Here is an 8,487-nt window from a genome sequence, read left to right on the forward strand (position 1 = left end):
CCATTTTAAAGCCATTTTTAAGGCATTTCGCGCATACATGAAATGAACACATTTTTCTCCAAAACTATAACAGATGCAAGCTTGTCCTGTTTGGTGGAGATGATATTTAATAAAATAAGTAGAAATCCACTAAAAGTTTTGTTTGGTTATCTTGCAATCCCGAGATAATCGTCTCCATGCTCCAAATCCATTTTAAAGCCATTTTTAAGGCATTTCGCGCATACATGAAATGAACACATTTTTCTCCAAAACTATAACAGATGCAAGCTTGTCCTGTTTGGTGGAGATGATATTTAATAAAATAAGTAGAAATCCACTAAAAGTTTTGTTTGGTTATCTTGCAATCCCGAGATAATCGTCTCCATGCTCCAAATCCATTTTAAAGCCATTTTTAAGGCATTTCGCGCATACATGAAATGAACACATTTTTCTCCAAAACTATAACAGATGCAAGCTTGTCCTGTTTGGTGGAGATGATATTTAATAAAATAAGTAGAAATCCACTAAAAGTTTTGTTTGGTTATCTTGCAATCCCGAGATAATCGTCTCCATGCTCCAAATCCATTTTAAAGCCATTTTTAAGGCATTTCGCGCATACATGAAATGAACACATTTTTCTCCAAAACTATAACAGATGCAAGCTTGTCCTGTTTGGTGGAGATGATATTTAATAAAATAAGTAGAAATCCACTAAAAGTTTTGTTTGGTTATCTTGCAATCCCGAGATAATCGTCTCCATGCTCCAAATCCATTTTAAAGCCATTTTTAAGGCATTTCGCGCATACATGAAATGAACACATTTTTCTCCAAAACTATAACAGATGCAAGCTTGTCCTGTTTGGTGGAGATGATATTTAATAAAATAAGTAGAAATCCACTAAAAGTTTTGTTTGGTTATATTGCAATCCCGAGATAATCGTCTCCATGCTCCAAATCCATTTTAAAGCCATTTTTAAGGCATTTCGCGCATACATGAAATGAACACATTTTTCTCCAAAACTATAACAGATGCAAGCTTGTCCTGTTTGGTGGAGATGATATTTAATAAAATAAGTAGAAATCCACTAAAAGTTTTGTTTGGTTATCTTGCAATCCCGAGATAATCGTCTCCATGCTCCAAATCCATTTTAAAGCCATTTTTAAGGCATTTCGCGCATACATGAAATGAACACATTTTTCTCCAAAACTATAACAGATGCAAGCTTGTCCTGTTTGGTCGAGATAATATTTAATAAAATAAGTAGAAATCTACTAAAAGTTTCGTTTGTTTATATTGCCATCCTGAGATAATCGTCTCCATGCTCCAAATCCATTTTAAAGCCATTTCAAAGGCATTTTGCGCATACATGAAATGAACACATTTTTCTCCAAAACTATAACACATGCAAGCTTGTCCTGTTTGGTGGAGATGATATTTAATAAAATAAGTAGAAATCCACTAAAAGTTTTGTTTGGTTATCTTGCAATCCCGAGATAATCGTCTCCATGCTCCAAATCCATTTTAAAGTTATTTTTAAGGCATTTCGCGCATACATGAAATGAACACATTTTTCTCCAAAACTATAACAGATGCAAGCTTGTCCTGTTTGGTGGAGATGATATTTAATAAAATAAGTAGAAATCCACTAAAAGTTTTGTTTGGTTATCTTGCAATCCCGAGATAATCGTCTCCATGCTCCAAATCCATTTTAAAGCCATTTTTAAGGCATTTCGTGCATACATGAAATGAACACATTTTTCTCCAAAACTATAACAGATGCAAGCTTGTCCTGTTTGGTGGAGATGATATTTAATAAAATAAGTAGAAATCCACTAAAAGTTTTGTTTGGTTATCTTGCAATCCCGAGATAATCGTCTCCATGCTCCAAATCCATTTTAAAGCCATTTTTAAGGCATTTCGCGCATACATGAAATGAACACATTTTTCTCCAAAACTATAACAGATGCAAGCTTGTCCTGTTTGGTGGAGATGATATTTAATAAAATAAGTAGAAATCCACTAAAAGTTTTGTTTGGTTATCTTGCAATCCCGAGATAATCGTCTCCATGCTCCAAATCCATTTTAAAGCCATTTTTAAGGCATTTCGCGCATACATGAAATGAACACATTTTTCTCCAAAACTATAACAGATGCAAACTTGTCCTGTTTGGTGGAGATGATATTTAATAAAATAAGTAGAAATCCACTAAAAGTTTTGTTTGGTTATCTTGCAATCCCGAGATAATCGTCTCCATGCTCCAAATCCATTTTAAAGCCATTTTAAGGCATTTCGCGCATACATGAAATGAACACATTTTTCTCCAAAACTATAACAGATGCAAGCTTGTCCTGTTTGGTGGAGATGATATTTAATAAAATAAGTAGAAATCCACTAAACGTTTTGTTTGGTTATCTTGCAATCCCGAGATAATCGTCTCCATGCTCCAAATCCATTTTAAAGCCATTTTTAAGGCATTTCGCGCATACATGAAATGAACACATTTTTCTCCAAAACTATAACAGATGCAAGCTTGTCCTGTTTGGTCGAGATAATATTTAATAAAATAAGTAGAAATCTACTAAAAGTTTCGTTTGTTTATATTGCCATCCTGAGATAATCGTCTCCATGCTCCAAATCCATTTTAAAGCCATTTCAAAGGCATTTTGCGCATACATGAAATGAACACATTTTTCTCCAAAACTATAACACATGCAAGCTTGTCCTGTTTGGTGGAGATGATATTTAATAAAATAAGTAGAAATCCACTAAAAGTTTTGTTTGGTTATCTTGCAATCCCGAGATAATCGTCTCCATGCTCCAAATCCATTTTACAGTTATTTTTAAGGCATTTCGCGCATACATGAAATGAACACATTTTTCTCCAAAACTATAACAGATGCAAGCTTGTCCTGTTTGGTGGAGATGATATTTAATAAAATAAGTAGAAATCCACTAAAAGTTTTGTTTGGTTATCTTGCAATCTCGAGATAATCGTCTCCATGCTCCAAATCCATTTTAAAGCCATTTTTAAGGCATTTCGCGCATACATGAAATGAACACATTTTTCTCCAAAACTATAACAGATGCAAGCTTGTCCTGTTTGGTGGAGATGATATTTAATAAAATAAGTAGAAATCCACTAAAAGTTTTGTTTGGTTATCTTGCAATCCCGAGATAATCGTCTCCATGCTCCAAATCCATTTTAAAGCCATTTTTAAGGCATTTCGCGCATACATGAAATGAACACATTTTTCTCCAAAACTATAACAGATGCAAGCTTGTCCTGTTTGGTGGAGATGATATTTAATAAAATAAGTAGAAATCCACTAAAAGTTTTGTTTGGTTATCTTGCAATCCCGAGATAATCGTCTCCATGCTCCAAATCCATTTTAAAGCCATTTTTAAGGCATTTCGCGCATACATGAAATGAACACATTTTTCTCCAAAACTATAACAGATGCAAGCTTGTCCTGTTTGGTGGAGATGATATTTAATAAAATAAGTAGAAATCCACTAAAAGTTTTGTTTGGTTATCTTGCAATCCCGAGATAATCGTCTCCATGCTCCAAATCCATTTTAAAGCCATTTTTAAGGCATTTCGCGCATACATGAAATGAACACATTTTTCTCCAAAACTATAACAGATGCAAGCTTGTCCTGTTTGGTGGAGATGATATTTAATAAAATAAGTAGAAATCCACTAAAAGTTTTGTTTGGTTATCTTGCAATCCCGAGATAATCGTCTCCATGCTCCAAATCCATTTTAAAGCCATTTTTAAGGCATTTCGCGCATACATGAAATGAACACATTTTTCTCCAAAACTATAACAGATGCAAGCTTGTCCTGTTTGGTGGAGATAATATTTAATAAAATAAGTAGAAATCTACTAAAAGTTTCGTTTGTTTATATTGCCATCCTGAGATAATCGTCTCCATGCTCCAAATCCATTTTAAAGCCATTTCAAAGGCATTTTGCGCATACATGAAATGAACACATTTTTCTCCAAAACTATAACACATGCAAGCTTGTCCTGTTTGGTGTAGATGATATTTAATAAAATAAGTAGAAATCCACTAAAAGTTTTGTTTGGTTACCTTGCAATCCCGAGATAATCGTCTCCATGCTCCAAATCCATTTTAAAGCCATTTCAAAGGCATTTTGCGCATACATGAAATGAACACATTTTTCTCCAAAACTATAACACATGCAAGCTTGTCCTGTTTGGTGGAGATGATATTTAATAAAATAAGTAGAAATCCACTAAAAGTTTTGTTTGGTTATCTTGCAATCCCGAGATAATCGTCTCCATGCTCCAAATCCATTTTAAAGCCATTTTTAAGGCATTTCGCGCATACATGAAATGAACACATTTTTCTCCAAAACTATAACAGATGCAAGCTTGTCCTGTTTGGTGGAGATGATATTTAATAAAATAAGTAGAAATCCACTAAAAGTTTTGTTTGGTTATCTTGCAATCCCGAGATAATCGTCTCCATGCTCCAAATCCATTTTAAAGCCATTTTTAAGGCATTTCGCGCATACATGAAATGAACACATTTTTCTCCAAAACTATAACAGATGCAAGCTTGTCCTGTTTGGTGGAGATGATATTTAATAAAATAAGTAGAAATCCACTAAAAGTTTTGTTTGGTTATCTTGCAATCCCGAGATAATCGTCTCCATGCTCCAAATCCATTTTAAAGCCATTTTTAAGGCATTTCGCGCATACATGAAATGAACACATTTTTCTCCAAAACTATAACAGATGCAAGCTTGTCCTGTTTGGTGGAGATGATATTTAATAAAATAAGTAGAAATCCACTAAAAGTTTTGTTTGGTTATCTTGCAATCCCGAGATAATCGTCTCCATGCTCCAAATCCATTTTAAAGCCATTTTTAAGGCATTTCGCGCATACATGAAATGAACACATTTTTCTCCAAAACTATAACAGATGCAAGCTTGTCCTGTTTGGTGGAGATGATATTTAATAAAATAAGTAGAAATCCACTAAAAGTTTTGTTTGGTTATCTTGCAATCCCGAGATAATCGTCTCCATGCTCCAAATCCATTTTAAAGCCATTTTTAAAGCATTTCGCGCATACATGAAATGAACACATTTTTCTCCAAAACTATAACAGATGCAAGCTTGTCCTGTTTGGTGGAGATGATATTTAATAAAATAAGTAGAAATCCACTAAAAGTTTTGTTTGGTTATCTTGCAATCCCGAGATAATCGTCTCCATGCTCCAAATCCATTTTAAAGCCATTTCAAAGGCATTTTGCGCATACATGAAATGAACACATTTTTCTCCAAAACTATAACACATGCAAGCTTGTCCTGTTTGGTGGAGATGATATTTAATAAAATAGGTAGAAATCCACTAAAAGTTTTGTTTGGTTATCTTGCAATCCCGAGATAATCGTCTCCATGCTCCAAATCCATTTTAAAGCCATTTCAAAGGCATTTTGCGCATACATGAAATGAACACATTTTTCTCCAAAACTATAACACATGCAAGCTTGTCCTGTTTGGTGGAGATGATATTTAATAAAATAAGTAGAAATCCACTAAAAGTTTTGTTTGGTTATCTTGCAATCCCGAGATAATCGTCTCCATGCTCCAAATCCATTTTAAAGCCATTTTTAAGGCATTTCGCGCATACATGAAATGAACACATTTTTCTCCAAAACTATAACAGATGCAAGCTTGTCCTGTTTGGTGGAGATGATATTTAATAAAATAAGTAGAAATCCACTAAAAGTTTTGTTTGGTTATCTTGCAATCCCGAGATAATCGTCTCCATGCTCCAAATCCATTTTAAAGCCATTTTTAAGGCATTTCGCGCATACATGAAATGAACACATTTTTCTCCAAAACTATAACAGATGCAAGCTTGTCCTGTTTGGTGGAGATGATATTTAATAAAATAAGTAGAAATCCACTAAAAGTTTTGTTTGGTTATCTTGCAATCCCGAGATAATCGTCTCCATGCTCCAAATCCATTTTAAAGCCATTTTTAAGGCATTTCGCGCATACATGAAATGAACACATTTTTCTCCAAAACTATAACAGATGCAAGCTTGTCCTGTTTGGTGGAGATGATATTTAATAAAATAAGTAGAAATCCACTAAAAGTTTTGTTTGGTTATCTTGCAATCCCGAGATAATCGTCTCCATGCTCCAAATCCATTTTAAAGCCATTTTTAAAGCATTTCGCGCATACATGAAATGAACACATTTTTCTCCAAAACTATAACAGATGCAAGCTTGTCCTGTTTGGTGGAGATGATATTTAATAAAATAAGTAGAAATCCACTAAAAGTTTTGTTTGGTTATCTTGCAATCCCGAGATAATCGTCTCCATGCTCCAAATCCATTTTAAAGCCATTTCAAAGGCATTTTGCGCATACATGAAATGAACACATTTTTCTCCAAAACTATAACACATGCAAGCTTGTCCTGTTTGGTGGAGATGATATTTAATAAAATAGGTAGAAATCCACTAAAAGTTTTGTTTGGTTATCTTGCAATCCCGAGATAATCGTCTCCATGCTCCAAATCCATTTTAAAGCCATTTTTAAGGCATTTCGCGCATACATGAAATGAACACATTTTTCTCCAAAACTATAACAGATGCAAGCTTGTCCTGTTTGGTGGAGATGATATTTAATAAAATAAGTAGAAATCCACTAAAAGTTTTGTTTGGTTATCTTGCAATCCCGAGATAATAGTCTCCATGCTCCAAATCCATTTTAAAGCCATTTTTAAGGCATTTCGCGCATACATGAAATGAACACATTTTTCTCCAAAACTATAACAGATGCAAGCTTGTCCTGTTTGGTGGAGATGATATTTAATAAAATAAGTAGAAATCCACTAAAAGTTTTGTTTGGTTATCTTGCAATCCCGAGATAATCGTCTCCATGCTCCAAATCCATTTTAAAGCCATTTTTAAGGCATTTCGCGCATACATGAAATGAACACATTTTTCTCCAAAACTATAACAGATGCAAGCTTGTCCTGTTTGGTGGAGATGATATTTAATAAAATAAGTAGAAATCCACTAAAAGTTTTGTTTGGTTATCTTGCAATCCCGAGATAATCGTCTCCATGCTCCAAATCCATTTTAAAGCCATTTTTAAGGCATTTCGCGCATACATGAAATGAACACATTTTTCTCCAAAACTATAACACATGCAAGCTTGTCCTGTTTGGTGGAGATGATATTTAATAAAATAAGTAGAAATCCACTAAAAGTTTTGTTTGGTTATCTTGAAAAACCCGAGATAATCGTCTCCATGCTCCAAATCCATTTTAAAGCCATTTTTAAGGCATTTCGCGCATACATGAAATGAACACATTTTTCTCCAAAACTATAACAGATGCAAGCTTGTCCTGTTTGGTGGAGATGATATTTAATAAAATAAGTAGAAATCCACTAAAAGTTTTGTTTGGTTATCTTGCAATCCCGAGATAATCGTCTCCATGCTCCAAATCCATTTTAAAGCCATTTTTAAGGCATTTCGCGCATACATGAAATGAACACATTTTTCTCCAAAACTATAACAGATGCAAGCTTGTCCTGTTTGGTGGAGATGATATTTAATAAAATAAGTAGAAATCCACTAAAAGTTTTGTTTGGTTATCTTGCAATCCCGAGATAATCGTCTCCATGCTCCAAATCCATTTTAAAGCCATTTTTAAGGCATTTCGCGCATACATGAAATGAACACATTTTTCTCCAAAACTATAACAGATGCAAGCTTGTCCTGTTTGGTGGAGATGATATTTAATAAAATAAGTAGAAATCCACTAAAAGTTTTGTTTGGTTATCTTGCAATCCCGAGATAATCGTCTCCATGCTCCAAATCCATTTTAAAGCCATTTTTAAGGCATTTCGCGCATACATGAAATGAACACATTTTTCTCCAAAACTATAACAGATGCAAGCTTGTCCTGTTTGGTGGAGATGATATTTAATAAAATAAGTAGAAATCCACTAAAAGTTTTGTTTGGTTATCTTGCAATCCCGAGATAATCGTCTCCATGCTCCAAATCCATTTTAAAGCCATTTTTAAGGCATTTCGCGCATACATGAAATGAACACATTTTTCTCCAAAACTATAACAGATGCAAGCTTGTCCTGTTTGGTGGAGATAATATTTAATAAAATAAGTAGAAATCTACTAAAAGTTTCGTTTGTTTATATTGCCATCCTGAGATAATCGTCTCCATGCTCCAAATCCATTTTAAAGCCATTTTAAAGGCATTTTGCGCATACATGAAATGAACACATTTTTCTCCAAAACTATAACACATGCAATCTTGTCCTGTTTGGTGGAGATGATATTTAATAAAATAAGTAGAAATCCACTAAAAGTTTTGTTTGGTTATCTTGCAATCCCGAGATAATCGTCTCCATGCTCCAAATCCATTTTAAAGCCATTTTTAAGGCATTTCGCGCATACATGAAATGAACACATTTTTCTCCAAAACTATAACA

Source organism: Anomaloglossus baeobatrachus, unplaced genomic scaffold (assembly GCF_048569485.1).
Source record: "Anomaloglossus baeobatrachus isolate aAnoBae1 unplaced genomic scaffold, aAnoBae1.hap1 Scaffold_123, whole genome shotgun sequence".
In the NCBI taxonomy this organism is placed as follows: domain Eukaryota; kingdom Metazoa; phylum Chordata; class Amphibia; order Anura; family Aromobatidae; genus Anomaloglossus; species Anomaloglossus baeobatrachus.